This window comes from Pinus tabuliformis, chromosome 8, assembly GCF_031772625.1.
Source record: "Pinus tabuliformis cultivar Carrire ecotype Pingquan chromosome 8, CPIR1, whole genome shotgun sequence".
Lineage (NCBI taxonomy): Eukaryota > Viridiplantae > Streptophyta > Pinopsida > Pinales > Pinaceae > Pinus > Pinus tabuliformis.
In genome coordinates this window covers 612,466,065-612,486,014 of record NC_142294.1, presented here as the reverse complement: position 1 = coordinate 612,486,014, position 19,950 = coordinate 612,466,065, and positions in this window count along the sequence as shown.

The following is a 19,950-nucleotide window of genomic DNA, read 5'->3' as shown; positions in this document are numbered from 1 at the left end:
GGAACAGAATCAGTATCATGAACAAGGGAGGATAGTCGAGGCTGCTCCACAAGAACCAGCCTCGATTGTGGAATAGATGGAAGAAGAAGTGTTGCAGTAACGGGCCAATATAGAAAGGGCCACTAACGCCATGACTTAGGCTATCCCTCAAGAACTAGCCTTGACCATGGAGCCAGTGGAGCAAATCAGGAGCACTATAATAAGAGAAGAGGGACCACATTAGGCTAAGGTGGAGGAATTCATTAATATTGTAGTCGGGGGTGTCCCACAAGAACCACCCTTGACCGTAGAACCAATGTAGGAAGATGAACCAAGATGAGAGGGGCCCGAAGCTGAAAGAACCATGGGGCCAATAGAAGAAGATTCTATGGGTATAATGGATGGAATTGATGTGATTATGCAAGAATCCATTTGTACCAATGTCGTGTTGGAAGAAATAGTGCCAGCATCGTCTGTTCAAAAACTGTTGGACACGGAAGTTGGTGTTACATAAGAACCACCATCAACCTATCCGACCCTGGAGACAGCAAAGGAACTAGATGTTGGGACTAACGTTGTTCCGCAAGAACTAGTGTCAACCTCAGAATAGGGGACTGCATAGGTAGGGGTTTTAACCCAGAGTAGAGATGTTGCAGACAAAGGGAAAGAGACTGAGGCCACAACTGGGGCCGAGATAGATGAGGTAGGGAAATTCTTTCAATTTTCCTCTTACTTCTCTATTCCAAAAGGGGCTAGGGAATCTCACTCCGCTCAACACACAGAGGAGGATGTGGCTGTTCCACCGATTTTGAAGTATGATGGGTCGAAGAAGGAACTAGCTGCCACAGTTTTGTTAGCCACAGATCCCCATAGAGACCTTTCCCAGGAACCCAAAATAGAGGAAGAGGTTGATGTTTTTGAAACAAGGGAACCTAGAAGGAAAAGTTTAGTTGAACCACCGATGGAAATCCATCAACTGAGCCCGCCACCTATTGAGATAGCTTCACAGCATGGCAAGGCGGGAGACAGTAGGGAAGTGGTTGCTCCCTAGGAAGAAGGACTAAGGAAAGAAGCCTCGTCGATTAACCCTGTGGATACTCCCTCGAGTAATCCACCACCTATCAAATCAGTTGCAGTACCAGATAAGGTGGTGGTAAAACAAGAATGGGTAGAATTGTGAGAACAACGAAGGCTACCTATGAAGTAGAAATATTAGCTGCAATTCAAAGAAACGATGCGGCTCAAAACAGAGGTTAAGAGGCTGAGAAAATAGATGCACCAGTTGAAGAAACACGTCAAGAAATACAAGTGGCAAGCTAAGAAGCCCAAAAACATGACGGTTGAACGAGGGACACAGGTAGATGAAGTGGCAACAACTTCTGCTACCACTCAGATAGACCCGATAAAATATTTGTTTGAAGGCTATGAGTTTTCTTTAATGACTGAGGTACAAACCTGGAAATCCACCACGACGCGATATCAAAATGAAGCGAAGGAAGCCCAAGAATGAGCATCCATGGCTATCTTTGAATATGCGGAGTGCATTAATATAATGCAATTGAGGCATGCAAAGTAGCAACTCAAGGTGGAGCGGCTAGAAAGGCAAGTAGCAGAGTTAAAAAATGATAAAGAGAAGATGCTCTATTTAGCACTGGAAGTGATGATATGTCACCCTCCCGCTTCCAGTTACTCTTTATTTTTACATGAATGCTTTCTTTTCTTTTGTTTGGAGAGTATCAAGAAAGAAATTAGTCACAAGATTAAGGATGGTCTACAGTTCCTCCGGATATTGAGAGCCCATGATGTGCCAACTCGGCATTTGATGTGTGAGCTTTACATGCATGGGTATCTCTTGCTTGTTGAGAGAGAATTTGATCTGGTTCCATATGTGGGGGACATTCATTTAAGGGCCCTCAACTCTTACACTTTTAATCAGATAAGTTGGTATAAGGCTTCTGACACATTCGAGTCAAATCAGGCCATGAAGCCTTTTATGGTAAGAGGGAGCTTGAGAGATCATTAACAATGTATAATAAGCACACTACATTTTTGGAAATTATGGGAAATAAGGAACGGATGCTGAGGACACAAAAGTGGTGCATCGATCTCTGTGTCAAACAATTGGTCACGTTTCAAGCTGAGGCCCTGGATAGTTGTCAGAAAAGGTGGATGATGTCACCCACATCTGTTTGGAAAAGAGAACTCTTTGGAGCACCAAATTTTGCACGAGCACTCAGCAAGGTGCTAAGATATGTGGCATGCATCCAAACATGTGGGGTCTAGTGGATGGGAATTTGATTTCAATACCCTATCCTATGGTTGCCAACAAAGCGCTACACCCCAACCTATAATGTACCAAATGATTGGTGGAAGGAAGTTCTCCTCTTAGAGGGGTTTAAGGTCCCAGGAATAGAAATGGCTGAGGAATACAGTCTCACCCGGCTTCAGGAAGCACACAGCCTATCCAACCCAGACTTGTGGAGACAATGAGTTGCATGAGGGCATGCAGAAGTTTAGTTGGGGGGAGATATTGGGCACCAAATTGGCCTATATTTTCCGTGCATTTCCACTCCTCTTTTCATCCCTTTTTATTCATTTTCATATATTTACTATGTAGAACTATGAGGTAATTCCCCTTTATCATTTCTTGGGATATTTAATTAATGAAGTAGAGTCATGAGGGTTTTACCGATGTGAACCACTAAAAAATGTTATGACTGCAGATTGTGGAGCATAGGTGTTGACCACACGACATATCATAGTAGTTATGTGATTCACAGCAGCTGATCGACCACAACGAAAAAACATAATTGACTTGCAACTGTTCTCAACCTATTTTTGCATCATTCATGTTCTTGCTCTCTCGGCACTAATGATAAGATGGAACTGATGTATATCTTTGGGCATATAGTTGCCAAGTTTTGGGGAGATATGTTATTCCCCTTTGTACTATATAAAATACGGGTCATTCCTATATCAGGGGTTAGTCACACCTTGCATATAGCATTAGTCCAATTAATAAGATACAAAGCATTTTGTTAATCTATCGTTCGTTGTGAGTAACGCAACTCAGATCAGAGAGCTGGGCCTGCTCTTTTGATCAGGTGTTCCATGTTTCCTTGTTTTGTGTGTATTGTTTGTTAATGTGTTCATTTCTTGTTCGTTGTTGCAGATTCCTTAGATAACTATGAATACCTTTTTAAGTTTTGCAGTTGAGTTTCTATTTTTGTTTTAGCAATGCTTTGATTAGTAATCAAAAACCCTTGGTCAATGATATATTGTAACCTTGCCCTTGCATATACCTTGTGTGTTGCCTTGAAAATAATACGCACTCGAATTGATACATTAATCTAGGAAAAGTGGTCGGTAAATTGTTCATACCTGGACACCAACACTAAGGCCAACCAATGTATTAAATGAAAGAAGAATAAAGTCACCCACAAATTATTCTAACATTTATTAATAATTATGTACGATTTTTTTTTACTTCATCATAAATAAATGAGATATGTAATATTTATAAACTTTGATTATTCAAATTACTTAGTCATCTTTATTAAGTAAGGTAATAACCCTTTATCATGATGTACATAGGAAATCTATACATTAGCTTTTCACATGTTTTTTTAAGATGTCAATCAAATGTATAGAGAATGTGATTTAGGTTTGGAATAATAATGATACTTGCTATATAATATAAAATAATTGTTGAAATGGAAGTGGATGTTGTTTTCCAAGTAGTGAGGTATCCACTTCATTAAGCTTTGACATCAAGCACAAAATTCAATGTGACAAAAATGGAGAAATTTTAGATGTGATATGCTATCATTCACATTGCAAATAATATGTGTGCATTTTGAGCTCTTCAATTCTTGAGAGTATTCAAAGATAATGTACGCATTATCCTATTGGCATTGTAAGAAAAAGGTGCATCAATTTTAACCTTGGATACACTCACCTTATTCAAATATAATGTATTGGATGAAATTATTTAAATAAGCATATGTGACAATGGCCAGTATACCTATCAGGGCTATGGGAAAGAGGATAAATTTTACACTGTCTTGTTGAAGTTATAACCCTTGTTTACAAATTTCCATAGCTATAGGAATTCACTAGGCTATAATATGTACAAACGTGAAACCCTATTTTCCATGAATGCAAAATACATAATATAGATGCAAGAAAATACAACATTATACATAACACATCAATGTTATGGAGGCATTCTTTCACTCATTGTTTTTGCAAGTAAGATAAATGAGAATCATAATTAATCATTTTTACCACCTTATTTAATGGAAACTCTAAAACATTTATCCCATATACTCCTCCTCTCTCTTGCATACTATGTGGAGGATTTTTTTTTTATGTTTTACATTACCTCTGTGGGTTTGATCGAGACATATTTTTGTGGGAACTCGAAATCTACTTCTAATGACACCTATTTAAGTTTTAACTGCCTATTAAATGTAGCAAACTGCAAATAGACATTCTAGATATCTAAATCAAGTAAGAGTCTAACTCCATATTATGCTAATAATAGCCTTGATTACAATCATTCTCGTTCTTTGACATTTGGTCCCTTTTTAGTTTGGTTGTGGTGGATGTTCAAAGCTCCATCCTGGTCTTCAATGTCACATCTTCTCCATTGCCCCTGAAACATAGGAAACTACCCCTGTTTATCGGTCTTTGGTTTGCCTCAAAATGTTCGAATCCAAAGAACCATGCCATTCACCTTTGATTTACTAAAACACTAAGTACTCCATCTTTTTCAAAATCTTTGCTCTCTGAATTTTCAAGAAGTCCTGAGGATAAAATTGTTGATGATAAGATTCATGAGGTGTTGTTGAGGTCTGAAAACGAAGAAGAACTTATTGAGATTATTCTAGACTTACAAAAAAGAGGTATTGATACTTCATCCTTAGTGTCACAAAAAGATAAGGATTAATTTTGGGAGGTTGTTACTTCTGAATTGTTGTTAGAAGAGGAAGATTTAAATAAACTCAAAGAGCTTGATCCTTTTGAAGTCTTACTCAAATCTAAAACTTGTCTACCCCTTCCAAATTGGAGTACATTTGTCAGTGGTTTGCAAAGTCCAAAAAGTCCTTTTCGTATCGGCACTTTATCCTCAGCCTCTGCTAGTCCTAGTAGTTCCCAGACACTAGGAAATCCACCTCATATCAGTTCTGGTTCCAATATCCCTACAGTACCTATCATCACTGCTCCTCCATTCATTATGGTCGTACCTACTAGGTATTCTCCATTAGCCCTCCCTGTTGTTTTACATGACCTTCCCAGCAAATATGCTTGCTAGAATTCCAACATGGGGTGGGGATGAAAATATCACAGCAGGAGAACATGTAGATAGATTCAATGATTTTGTGGACAGAGAGGAAGTTGATGATGAGGATGTAAAGCTTAGATTGTTTGCACAAACCTTCATTGGAGAGGCTAGAAAATGGTTTAAGGCTCTTACAGCTGGAAGCATTCACAGTTGGGCAGAGTTTGAAGATAGGTTTCTAAGGAAATGGGGAAATAGAACTAGCCCTGTCCAAGATCTTACTGAATACAACAATCTTAGAAGATCTCCTGATGAAATTATCCAAAACTTCTCCAAGAGGTTTAATAAAATATAAAATTCTATTCCAGCCCATTTGAAACCTCCTGGGGCCTTGGCATAGGTGAGATATGCCGAAGCATTTGATTCTGACTTTTCTCTGTTACTCATAGAGGGATTATGCTACTCTTGCTGACAAGCAAAATGATGCAATTAAAGTGGAGGTGGACATGATTGCTGCTAAGAAATCAAAGATGTCAAAGAAACTGCACATGAATCGAGCACAGGTGAAGGAGTTCAAAGAATAAGGACTAGGAGCCAGGTGGCTAAAGAAAAAGGTAAGTCAGTGAGTATTGAAGAAAACCCTGTTTCAAAGGGAGACTTAAATGATTTATTGCAAGCCATTGACATTGAAGAGTCTCCACTAGTTCAAGCAGATTTGATAGAGTTAGGAAAAGAGAAGGCTAAGAGAGTCAAAGCATCGAAAAAAATCAAGTTTGATGATCAGGTTGATCAATTCATTTTTAAGCCCAAGAGACCCATAACGAGGAAGTTGAAACAAGTACAAGAGCTACTGCCAAGAGCAGATGGAACAGGGGAGGTGACATCGCATCATGAAAGAAAGGATAAATGCAACACAGTTGCCATTCAAGAAGAAGATAGTGTGGAAAACTTGAAAAGGAGATTGGAATCGGTCAACTTTGAAATTGCTAGATTGAAGAAAGCTGCCAGGAAATTTGTAGTTAAGGAGGCTTATTTTAACCAAATGCAAGCTTGGTGGGAGGACCAAACATTTCAAATTCCTGACGTGGTTGATTTTAGTGTTCAATTCCGTAGCTGGAATGTTCCTGCAATAAAGGAAGCTCAATTTATCAGAAAGGTAAATACAAACCTCAGATTTGGGATCAAGGTCATGAAGAAAAAAATTGAAGACTTAAAGACACAGTTAAGCCAGCTGAAAGAATCTCCTTAAATAAATCTCACTTCAAGTAAGGCTATGTTTCAAATTTTGATAGTTTTTCTTGGTATAATCTTTCTTGAAGAATCATACATTTCCATTCAGTTTTGAAAGGCCTTGGAGTAGTTGAAAGAATGTTTAAATAGCAAAAGGCTCAAAATGGAAAAATTCTGTTTGAAACTGTGTTTTTTGGAAAAACACAGCGGTTTCATAGCGTGCTATGAAACTGCTGAAGATGATGACTAACGCTTAGCAATTTCATAGCGTGCTACGAAATTGCTGAAGCTACACAATCTAATCTCAGTCAACCGGTTTTGAAAAACAAGCGGAAATTTTGAAAAGGGAATATCTTCAAGGGATCATCTAAAGCTACCAAATTTCAACAAGGTCAAGTCAGGTGGAGGAAATATGTATTCGAATCCAACTCTAAACTTTTTGTCATAAAGTGAGCACATTTACTACAATCCAAGATATGTCAGACAGCTTGGAAGAGCTTTTGTCTTCACACATGAAAAAGGTTGACAGCACATCAAGTAAGTGGTAATTTGATATATTTTGGATAATCAAAGGTGAATAGCATGGTTCTATGGATTCGCACATTTTGAGGAAAACCAAAGACCGATAAACGGGGGTAGTTTCCTATGTTTCAGGGGCAATGGAGAAGATGTGACATTGAAGACCAGCATGGAGCTTTGAACATCCACCACAGCCAAACTAAAAAGGGTCCAGATGTCAAAGAATTAGAATGATTGTAATCAAGGCTATTATTAGCATAATATGGAGTTAGACTCCTACATGATTTAGATCTTTAGAAAGTCTAGTTGCAGTTTCTTACATTTAATAGGAAGTTAAAAGTTAAACAGGTGTCATTAGAAGTAGATTTCGAGTTCCCCTCATGTTTGAGGAGGAATCTCAGTCAGGTAGAAGAACTCTATAAATAGGAGAAAGGGAAATGTAATAAAGGTTGGAAATTTATGTAAAAAAGCTCTGTTATTAAGCTTATGTAAAGACTCTGTTTCTTTTGGTAATACAGTACTAGCTTCTGCTGCTCAAGAATCATAGAGAGTTCAATGTATGAGTTCCTTTTGTTTCCTTTTCATGTTGTCTACAGTATTATGAATATTTGATTACTTAGAAATCACTTGCAGTGTTCTAATTTCCTTCATATACTCGTAAACTATCCTTTTTGTGTTTGGTGTACTCTACCTATATTGAAATCTGAATGCCTTGATTTTATTGCAAAGCCAATTCTACTGTTAATGCTAAATGACATATGACTCCATAAGCCCAATGGATGTTTGTTAATTTTGATTCCACCAGCTTCATTCCTATTTGTTTCACAAAGAGTTAGCCATCTTAATCATAATCAAAAAACTTTAATCCTTTGAGAGAGCCCTCTCAGGCTAAGGAGGCTAAGCCTTAGCTAAAAGATTGGTTTGAGACAGTTACTTGATGTCTTCCTAGTCTGCAGCCTTCCAGGGCCTGATTTTGATATAACAGATTGTAGAATAAAACTCACTAAATCCTTACGGAACACACTCCATTCTCATTTCTTCCACTCCCAATGTCTAATGAACATATATAAAATCAACACAATCTATTTGGGTAAAGTAAAATTTTTAATTGAAACCTATATTAGAATGGACGATGCCTAAAACCCATGGAATGGAATGCATGGATTTACATAGGTTCAATAGGAGGAAACCTATTGGAATCACCCTATTGAATCTTCACATAATAGGTTTTATTGTGGTTTACTCCTAATTAAACATTTTCAATCATCTATTGATGGTTTTAGTTTACCATTAACCATTTTCACTGATCAATGTACCTCAATTAAGTTGTAAGAGAGTACCATTTAGGTGTCATCTACTTGATTTTCAATTCAAGAGGGAATTTATAAGTTGGACCTATTCAATGCCCAAAGTATTTATTTAGAATTTACTTGCTTGAAAGCCTTTCTTTTATTTTTACCTATATTTGAACTAGATACTAAGACATATATGCAACTTTAGACTAGTTAATTGCACTATTAAGAATTTATCTAACCATAGATTAGTGGTTGTTTCTAAATATTCTTCCTCTTTTAACATTTATTTGAAAGATTATTTCTCCTCCGAGAATGAAGAAAAGGATGGAGATAAAAAGACGAATTATGCATGTGATCAATTCATTTACATTGTTGACATTTACTACAAATTTTTGTGTGGACAATTTTATTAGAGTCAACAAGAAAAATTGAAAAAAGATAAAACAAACTAAATTGGTTTGTAGTAGTTAGGATTATGAAGGTTTATTTAATTTTCTTCCCAAGTGATTTAAATGATTGTTCAATTATAATTCTTCCCAAGGCCTAACAATACCCTTGGAAATATCATTCTTTTCTTGTTTAATATCTTTAAGCCTTTATGAATGTTTTATTTCGTAACCTTAAATTTAAATGTATATAAGGCCAATTATATTTTATTTTCTTTTGTATCACTACTCTATTTCACATATTTCTATTCATCATCAACAATTTGATTTCCTTGAAGTAATTGATGGGGAGCATTGATCTCACACAAGGATTATCCTGAACAAACACTAGTCCATAATTCATAACAAGTCCCTAATTTTTAAGTGTCCTTAGCATAACATTCAAAACTTGGAATTGCATTTTTATCAAGTTAACCTTTATTTGCATGATCCGAAAACACGAAAGAACATTTTTCAATTACTATTGTGAATTTTCATTGAACTGCTTTCTATCATTTCAATCAATGTTCCAAATAAGGAAAACAATTTTATGATTCTAGCCAGCACACTTTTTTGTAGCTCTTTTCGTGCTCATTTGCAATCGTTATTTTTATGTCATAGTCACTCTACTTTATGCTTGTTTAGTATGCCATGTACTATTGATTATGCACCTGATATTGTGTTATGATAATGACTTATTTTTTAAAATGGCATGTTCATTTAAATTTCAAACAAATCGTTTCTTGAAAATAAAAGTTCTTGTAATTGCACCCTTTATACAATTTGATGATAAGACTCAATTTTTTGCTTAATTTTATAATTCAACAAATCTAATAAATCCATGCAAAAAGAATCTTTAACTAAAACATAAAACATATGTATGAAATCATTCATGCAAACAAACTTTACATGGATCACATGCTTACACATTACAATTTTCAAACTTAATGAGCTTCGAGCATTTAAATTTAGTACTTTTCCTAGAATTTATACATTAAGGCCTAACTTAGGATTTTCGAATTGAACAATTGAAAATAATACTAGTTTTTATATTAGTTCTTTCTAAATTTATAGTATGATTTCCCTCCTTATGATTAATATAAGGGGCTTTTTAGCTTCTAACTTCCTATATATTCATGAAATATTTAACTATGTTTCCCTATATATTCATCAAATATTTAACTATATTTTTTCTTTCTAGAATCAATTATAAATGTAAACTTTTGAAATCACTTTTATAGTTTAAAACTTTTCCAAACCTTCAACTAATTTTTAAATTTTTTTGTTTACATAAAATTAACATAATGTAAAATTTTTATGACTCTCGTATTGACTTTATAGCTTAATTAAAATAATTACCCACTCTTTATGATAATATCTTGAGAAACCTGCCATAATTATATACTATTTCCCAAGTTTTCCGTTTTCCTTCTTTATAACACCATTTCAAAATTTAAGAACAAATTATTGATAGATTCAAAGGATCGTAACAAAATTACCAGAATTCAAGCTTTTAATTAACCTTTTATGTTATCAACATTATTTTATAAAATAATATTTTTTTCTCACAATTTTTTTTTGGAAATTTTAGACATAATATTTTATGCAAGATACTAGATGATGACACTTAATATACTATAATTGGCCACTCAAAATACTTCACGCCATAGTACCATTTCATTTTTTTCAAAGATATTTGAATTCTATTTATAAAGAAAAAAATAAAACCAATTGTTATTTTTTTTGAAAGATATTTGGATGATAGTTTGAAAGCAAAGCACGAAGTCAATACCTTGAATGATGTACACTAATTCCATTCATGTGTGCCCTCTCTTGAAAGTTGTGGGGGCATTTTTTAGTATGACAACTAGTTTTTGGGTGTTGTTTAATTATGGAAGCCCTTTAAGGAATCATTCAAATTCATAATTTGTGTTATTAATATAAATTTTGAGCCAACGGCTTTATTTTATGAATTATATATATATATATATATATATATATTTTCAAATGTATTCATTGTCTCTAAGTTCTTTGGATGAAATCATCATATGTGTAATTTGAAAAATTATTATGGAAATGGATTTTAAAAGTAAGTAAAGAAATATTCATTTTTTTTTATAGAAATTTCCTTACTAAATTGAATTGAATGTAGGAAAAATTGACTTTTCATATAAGTTCTAGCTTTTCTAGTTCTGGGATGTCAATGCACTACTAAAATCAAGCTGGAATATACCATATTTTATTTTAATGATGTAATATGGCTGCTATTTAAATTCATACTTATTCTAGCTACATCCATAAACTCGAATTCCCCAAATAAGCATACATTTATGACATAGTTTAATTAAATGTATTATCAATTTCAATATTCACATAGAACTAAAACACTGATTATATCCATATTACACATAGATATTGGGTTTATTTATTGACACACCCACATAGGAAATTATAAGCACAAGGATACTTCTATTTACATTCATTCATCAAAACTCCATACATAAAACCTAATTTAGAAATTTATCTTTTTGTTTCTAACCATGGCATGATTTCACATTCATTTAGCCGTCCCCTCTTTTCCTCACACTTAGTCTCTTTTGTATTTCTAATAGGCTTACAATAGATAGAATTTAGAAACCTCGCATATTTTTCTTGATCCTAAAATGACTCAATTTATCTCTAGAGTATCTCATGCTTTACAAGGAATATTTTCTTTTAACATGTCAATGAAATATTACATATCAAAACAACTTCTAGATTCATGACTCGTTCACTTCTATTTCCTACAATAAATCAACTTAATATAATATTTACATAGAAGAATATGAATTGTTCTCAAAATGTCAAGATCCCCTTTTGGAACTTTGTCCTCCAAAGACTTGATGGTTTAGAAACTCTAATTTTCCTGTATCAAACTACCATAGTAGAAAAATATAATATCTTATAATCATAAGCATTTTATGTAACAATCCTCCTGGATACAAAACTTTACCCTATATTTGATCATCAATTTATTTATTATGTTTCCCCTACTCCTACTATAGTTGTCCTCAATTCTCTTGGCATTCAAATTCCATGCTAGATTTGTCCACTTGTCTTGCTAATGGTCTCTTCTACAATCACTTGCCTCCTATTGTGACTACCTTTCTCTCATTAGTATGCATTCTCTCTAGAAATCTCATCATAAGTTCTTACAACCTCTCCATTTCAACATCTAATCTAGCTTTCAACTGGAATTCACTACTATCCTCTCTCAACTATTGCATAAGAATTTCAAAAATTTTACCTTGCTCCTCCTCCCGAACATACATCTTTTCATGGACGATTAAGACAATTCAATTCCTTATTCTTTGTAGTTTTACAATAGAAACATGGTTGTATTCCTCATAATTATATACTCTAACTTCATCCTTAATCTTAGCAATATTGTGTTTCATGACATTTTCTTCACTTTGTCGAAATGTGTTATTTCTCCTTCCTATGATATATTGCATCTTTTCCTCCATTCAACCATTGTTGTATGGCACTCTAAGTTTCTCCCTTATGTAACCCGCATTAGTTGTATCTCTTGCAAGCCAATTTTCTAAAAATACCATCTCTTCCTCAAAATATCTAAATATTTTCTTTGAATGTTGTACTTGAGGCCAAATTTCATCTTTTGGAAATGGTTCAGATTCTATATCTCTAATCACTTTTTTCTATTCGTAAACATTTCTTGCAACCCCATAATCAGTTGGAAAATTAGAATTTCACCTCTGGCTATTTATATGTTGTAAGCATCCCTTCATTGCTCGGAACTTGAGAACATGTTTTATCTCTACTTGTAATCTCTTCTCGTGGCTTAGGTCCCCTCCACAAATTTTCCAACAACTTTAATTCTTCTTCATGTCTCTAAAGCATTGGATATTAATGACTTTTTTTTATCTTTCCTCTGACTTTCTCCACTAGTTAGATGTTTGTTGTTTCTATATCAACAGGTCCTTGCGACTGGATACCAACAATTTCATTTATGAATTGTATATGGTATTCACTCTAATTGTTTTTAATAGAAAAAATTGCTTCATCTCCTATGGTAACAAAATTTTGATTATGTTCTTCAGTTATGCTTTTGCAAAACATATTTATACCATGTTGATTTTGGGTATCATCGGATGCGCTTTAGCCACCAAAATTGGTGGAGAGACTAAAGCACATGAGATCTCTAATACCCAGAAATTGTTTGGGCAGAATCTAACCAATTTGGGAGATACTAAAATAAGTAATATTTTTAATGGAGTCCCTAAGTCTAAACTTAGGGAAAATAAAATATTAATGTGAATTAATATAAAACTGAGTTAGAATGGTCCAAAAGTCATGGATCAATCCAGATCTAATCTTATTTGTATATTAGGGACTTAATCTTGGCTGTTGAATTGTCAATGTGAAAAGTATAAGAGGAGGCTTGAGGTTCACTTGGAGAACACACCGAGTTGATCAAGAATTCGATTTTCTAGGGTAAGGCCTGCTGAGGAAATCAGAGGAGTGATCAGAGTTGCAGATGAGGGGAAATGAATGCAGTAGCAGAGAGGCAGAGATAGTACCAAGAGCATCAGCGCAGAAGCCAGGAGAGGGTTGATGCAGAGCAAGCTAGAGGCCACCAGAGACCATGCGGAAGCATCTAGGAGCAACACAGAGCCTGAGGAGGGCCAGCGTGAGACACATAGAGGCTGCAAAGGCTAATGCAGAGCCTTGATAGGCTGACGCTAGGCCTGAGAGGTTGACCCTAGGCTAACACTAGGCTAGAGAGGCTAATGCTGGGAGATTTCGTGGGGCAGATTGGGGCTGATATTTGTCTCTGACTAAGAGGTACTACTACCAAGGGCATTCTCTGTTGGGTGAGTTATTTCTGGCACCTAGATTGTATTCTAAAACAGCTTAATAATAAAACCCTCAAATAGCTGCACTGGTTTTCTTGCATTAGGTTTTTTTGGGGACATTTGTCCAAAAATAATGGTGTCACTTGTGTGCTTGTTTTTCCTTCAGTTGCTTATCTGTATGTGTTGAGATTGCGCTTTTATTTATTTTAAGTATGTACATGGTAAATAACTTGTTAATTATCAGAACAAGTAGGAAGAAATAAATCAGAAAGTACAGGAAGGATTTCTAGAAGTTAGACTTAGAAATTCCAACATGGTATTAGAGCATGGTTGTAGATCACAGGAGAACTGAGGGCATCAGCCGAGCAGAGAAGTAGTAGCAGAAACAACTGTCCCAAGTAATAGAAGTTGTTCCTAGTGGAAAAGCAGCAAGGAAGGGGTGACGAAGTGTCTGCGTCATCAAGTTTGAGCCAAGAGAAGGATCATCATAGTGGCAGAAAGGAGTAGACCTAACCTACACAATTCATGGTCATCTTTCTTAGTCATGAAGGATTGGCGCCAGTGGCCAGGAGGTGCGGATTTTGCTAGTGCCAGGATTGTGTAGAGTCTATAGGCTCGAACCTTTAGTTTGTTGGGGCATGGGAGGCTATGGATAAGTTGCAGAGTGAAGATGGTGGGGTAGTGTGGTAAAAACAATACCTAATAGGGAAAGACCAAGGAGGGGGAGTTGCTACCAAGGATTTCTAGCTAAGAAATCTAGATCAGTGATGAAACATCACTAACAGTTAGAGTGGGGGCATCTCGACATTGGCAGAGGGGTTTCCAGGAGGGAAATCGAGGCTGATAGGGAGTCACACCAAGAACTTCCATGAGGGTAGTAGAGAGAATCAAAAGAGTCGAAAGAGGAGCAACGATATGGCAGTGAACGGAGTAAGAGATCAGGGTAGACTGGATGGAGCCTCAAACTTCATAGTCTAAAAGGCCAAGATCTTGTCCATTCTAGAAAGGAATCATCTCAAGATCTTCACCTTGAAAATTATAGTGATCCTATTTGACCGAACCAAGAAATATAAGTATGAGGGGCCAACCAAGAGAATCATCCTTGATGGGGTCAAGGACCATGTAGTACCACATATTGCCGAAAAGGACATGTAAAATACGATGTTGGAAGCCCTGATGAAATTGTATCAGCATACTTCCATGGAGAGGAAGATGCTACTAGAAAATCTGCTGTGGTCATATTAGATGTAGAAAGGAGAATAGATCAACACCTTCCTCAGTCAGTTTAAGGAGATCCAGGATCAACTAAATTCCATAGGGGCCACACCAAATCATGAATTAATGGTGAGGACTGCATTGAAGGTAGTCTCAAAGGACTAGGAGGTATTTCTCCAGAGCACACTGGCAAGATCAACCCTTCCAGATTGGGAGGAACTATGGGCAGGTCTTCGTCGGGAAGAGATTAGAAGGCTAACGAATGTAGGAAGTAGTGGCAAGGGGCTTAGAATCAAGAAGGATGAACAGGAGGATGTTGCCCTAGCATCCGAGGGAAAGCATGAGAAACGAAGGAAGAAGGACCTCTCCAAGGGAAAAGTCTTCCACGTTGGGGAATTGGGTCATTATGTGAGCGAATGTATGAGGAAGAAGAGAAAGGGAGACGCTTCTGAGACCAAGGCTACGTCAGTAAGGGCAGAGAAAGAAGTTGAGACATATGATGATTGTGCCATGAGTGCTCATGCACCCCATGAGAGGAAGTGGGGAGACATTGGATTGTAGTCAAACAGACTACATGCAATGAGGTGCAGGATCCTTGAGGTACCCAGACTCTTGGATTATACCTTGCTACTCCTCAAATAAATCTCTTCTCAGCAACATCATCAGTCTCTCCAAGGATTGGTCCTTATTCATGTTCAAAAAAGTAAATCTCTTTTTCATGAGCTAATCTTTGCTTCAACTCAACTCATATTTCCAACAATTTTAATTCTTCTTCATGTATCTAAAGCATTGGATCTTATTGATTTTTTTTTATCTTTCATTTTATTTTCTCCACTAGTCAGATTTTCGTTGTTTTCTCCACCAACATGTGCTTGCGACTAGATACCAACACTTTCATTTATGAATTGTACATTGTCTTCACTCTAATTGTCTTAAATAGGCAATTTTGCTTCATCTCCTCTTTAAAAAAAAAATTGTTATGTTCTTCAGTTATACTTTTGTAAAACTTATTTCTATCATTTTCATCAATCTTCATGACAACATGTCCATGGTCAATAGCACAATTGGAAAAAAATATGTTGGCAAGTCCTTGGGTATCCAAGTGATCGGAAGTTCAATCACCCATAATATGTCTCACTAACTAAACCTAAAAGAAAGAAATCTCCGTGAAAAATTCAGATGAATGTCCTTATTTATTGTCAACGTAATCTGGAAACATACACTCATTAGCTTTAAAAACATAAGGCTTTGTCGCCTTATTTGATGCCTCACACATCAACTTCTCATGTTTTTTTGAAATTTTCAAATAGTTCAAGAGATACTCAATAGATATCTTCTCCTATTCATCATCACTCTCTACAAAATTTGGTCCTAGTTCAGTTTCACAAAAGTAAACCTCTATTTCATTAGATAATATTTTAATCAACTCAAATCCTTTGAGCTTCTCCTTCCTCAACTGAGCATTCGTCCCGTGCCTTAGTCTGGCATGCAACAAGTTCCATTTGACTCTCCTCTGTAGAACCCATCCATATCTATGGTATTCCTTATTTCGTTGTAGTAGTCCTCTCATAATCTCTAATTGTACTTTAATCTCAACTAATTCTATTTCAAACACCCAATTGCTCATCCTTCTTCTTATGCCATTTTCTTTGGCATATTATTTTATTTTATTATAGCTTCTCCCTAAACCCATGACATGACTATCATTAGTCATCTCCCACCCTTATTTGTGAACATTACCTTATCCACTTCTAGTCTGCATCCAAGCCTTCGTAATAGCAAACTACTCCTTAACCTCTTACAATACCTCACCAATCTGTCTTTGAACCTGGCCTTTTGGTGTCTTTGGTTCTCTCCTCTAGAACCTTAATATTCTCTTATTCTTTAGGCTTCTACAAATCTTCATTTTCTCCAAGAACATCCATTGGTCCTCCTTCTTCTGACCTTGGCTGGAACTTGTAAAGGTTCTTTGCCATAATTCTTCAATACCTTCCTCTATCCTTAGTTACAATTCTCCCATTGGAATCATAGTACTCATTGCCACTTGTAATCAACAATTTCTTCCTTAAATTAGTTGAAAACAAATGACCAAAATATCTCTTGTTTGACCTCATGAGAACAAGCACTACTGCCACAATTTTCTCTAATCCTTATGATGTCTCTATTGTTGTCATCCATCCAATGTCCTTTCATATCCTCCCAAATTTTTTCCTATATATCTTCTTATCAAGCAAACCCTATTCTATTTTCATCCGAAAAACATAACCCCACTTTCCTTCTAATGTAGAAAATATCTTCATATCCTCAATAATTTTAGTATTCTTTCTCAAATATTAATTTTTGTAACTATGAATTTTCAATTCCAATATAAATTGAAATTAAAAATCAAATTTAACTTATCATATTCTTTCAAATATGATAGTTCTGCAAGCTATATTTCTTCTCCAGTTCAATGATAAATTCTTCCTCTACATATTTCTAGAGAGCATACCTACTTTTCTTTTTCCTCCAAAGAACTCACTACTTTGATACCACTTAATGTAGGAAAAATCGACTTTCACTACAATTTTAACTTCTTCAGTTCTAAGATGTCAATGCACTACTAGCATCAAGGTGCATGTACACCTTCTTCTGTTTTAATGATGTAATATGGTTTCCATTAAAACCAACACTTATTCTTGCTACATTCATAAATTGGAATTCCTCAAATAATCATGCATTCATGACAAAGTTTAAATTAAATCTATTGTTAGTTTCAATATTGACACAGAACTAAAACTCTTCTTAATTCCATATTATACACAGATATGAGAATTCTTCATTCACACATACACCCAAAGAAAATTAGAATCATAAGGATGCTTCCATTTACTTTCATTCATCAAAAATATGTACAAACAATCTAACCCAAAAAGTTCTCTTCTTCTTTTTAACTATGACCCGGTTTCACATTCATTTGGTCATCTCTTGTTTTATCATGCTTACTCTACTTTTATTTTTGGTAGGCTTACAATAAATAAAATTTAGAAACATCAAATATTTTCCCAGATACTAAAATCATTTCATAAATCAAAATTTTCTAAATCCAAAAAATCACTCCAAAAACCAAAATTTTCTGAATCCAAAAATCATTCGAAAAATCACCCATAAATCACTACATAAATCATATTTCTCTAAATACTAAGAACACTCAATCTATCCCTAAAACCTCTCATGCTTTATAAGGACGATTTTCTTTTAACATATCAAGAAAATCTTACTTATCCAAAGAACTTCTAAATACATGACTCGTTCACTTAGATTTCCTATAATAAATCAACTCAACATAATATTGACATAGAAGAATATGAATTCTCCTTGAAATGTCAAGACTCCCTTGTGGAAGTTTTTCCTCCAAAGGCGTGATGGTTGAAAATCTATAATGCTCTCATACTCAATTTAATTCATAAATAATAGAAAAAATAAATTGGATAAATCTATTAAATGACAATAAAAAATATTGCATCAAAATATATGATATAATTGACTATCTAATCAATTGGTAGGAAATTCAACTTTTTGGTTGGAACGAGTGCTTTCCATCAATATATTTTTGGAATCTCAAGGATTTTGTTTGAGTATAAGTGTAACTCACCAAAAAAATATATAAACCTTTGAGCAAACCCATGATATATAATTTCTCTTTTGATCTTACCATATATAAATATGCATGATAAAAGATTATAATCAACAAAATAAAATGACATGGATATGGATATTGACATGCTTGTTATTAAAGCATTAACGATCTGACAAATTATCTTCATCATTCAAAATAGTGATAGCAAAATATGTAGCTAAAGTTTCTATGAATAATTGAAAAATGTGATCAAGAAAGAATGATTTGTAACAACAATGTCAATGCCCATGAATATATTTTAATTTAGAGAGTGAAAATTTGCAACACTCATATAAAGGAAAAAACTGTTATTAGTACATTCTTTACCAAGATCTTTCTCTACTATTACATGCTAATATCTCCATAAAGATTTCATTGGCTAGTATATTAAAAATTGTAGCCATAAGAATTAAAAAATAAAATAGATCTATTATTTAGAATTGTTAGTCAAATTACCTATAATGATAGGCATGAAATAATATCATTAATTTTATATTTGTGTTCTTATTTAGAAATAACATCTATCTATATCATTTTACTTCATAATCAGATTATCATTATAGGCTACACCTCACCTACCATGGAAAACTACCATGATGAAATCATACCTTTAATATTATAAAAGCTTTAATAGTCTGTTAAGAAATATAACCTAAAACAAGGAGAGTTGCACGACAACTAGTCCTTGCATTAAGTGGGAGAAACAGGGAGCGGGTAGTCCATGCCTTCAGCAGGTGGTTGAGAACTGCATAGATTGACTTTGAAGTTAGAGCTATTGTGCGTGATTTTAGTCTTCAAACCACCTATGCCAAACATTCCAGACATGAGTTCTCAAGGATAGAATTTGTATAGATAAGTTGCCCAGCAGTATCATAGGTTCCATCAATGGATTTCGTGGATGAGACATAGTCAAGAGTTTTATGAGAGCCACTATCCTGCAGTACCAAATGCCATGTTTTGCAAAACGATTCAGAGAGTGTTAACTAAGTTGAAATTATAAAAAGACAAATATATTTCTATAAATTCAGTTCCCTGAAAAAGAAAATAGTTGAATTACTTCAAATTCAATGACCTAAAGCAAAAAACACAAATATTGAATCTACATGTATTCAGGACATGAAAAGACAAATATATATGTATAAATTCAGTTCCCTAAAACAAAAAATACTTAAATTACTTCAAATTCAATGACCTAAAGCAATTGAAGTAGCAAAGCAATTGAAGTAGAACCCGTTGAAATGCCATTGAAGTTCACCTAAGAGTTGCATCCGTTGAACCGGTTGTCGACCTAGAATCCATTGATCCAGTTGCTTAGTCACCAGTCCCAGTGGTTGGGTGATATAGGTAGTTGGGAGATATAGATCATGTGTCAATATACTGAATGAAAGTTGATTCTGCAAAGGCAGGTGTAGAGAAAGAGGGTATGGCCTGTTCAAGATTCTTTCATAGCCTCCAAGCTTGCAGAAGCAAAGATGGATGGAAGAGAAAA